The sequence below is a fragment of the Exserohilum turcica genome, assembly GCF_000359705.1.
Source record: "Exserohilum turcica Et28A unplaced genomic scaffold SETTUscaffold_8, whole genome shotgun sequence".
In the NCBI taxonomy this organism is placed as follows: domain Eukaryota; kingdom Fungi; phylum Ascomycota; class Dothideomycetes; order Pleosporales; family Pleosporaceae; genus Exserohilum; species Exserohilum turcicum.
Genome location: NW_007360299.1, coordinates 1488882 through 1489508, shown reverse-complemented (window position 1 = coordinate 1489508; position 627 = coordinate 1488882).

Here is a 627-nt window from a genome sequence, read left to right as displayed (position 1 = left end):
AACACAGGGCAGATGTGCCAAGGGAAGAGAGATGTGTTGTTCTTTTCTTTTTTTTCTCTTGGTTCATCTTGGAAGGCTTGGCTTGGCTGGTGTGAGAGTATGTTTGGTCTTGAGCTTGGAAAGAATCTTGTCTTTGCTTTTGGTGTTGTCAAGAGAGAGAATATATGGTATGCCAAGATATCGACAGAGAAATGAAGTTTTTGTTGTTTCTGGATTTTGTTTCTTTGCTGGCTTGACTGTGGTTTTGTGGGTGTAGTCAAGGGGTCAGGTAATGTAGAGTGAGATAGGGATGACACGGCAGAGAGAGACATGTGGGGGCACAGGCGCATGGAATGTTATGTACTACTGTAGATGTAGACTAGGGGGGTGTTACTGCGGGGTAACGTGAGTGAGGAGCGGGGTTTGTTTGGAAGAGAAGATTGTGGAGTGGTTGTGTAGGGTAGATGAGCAACGTGTGGGTTGCTGGTCATGGTTGGGTGACTTGTTTTGGATTGATATGTTACCATGAGCACGGGTAGGGTACGTGGGTGTGCATCCATGGACCCAAAACAGCAGTTGGTAGATGATGGGGGTAGGGCAACAAAGGGCGGCTTGGATGGGGGGGGGGGTTTTTATTTTGCTTGTCGT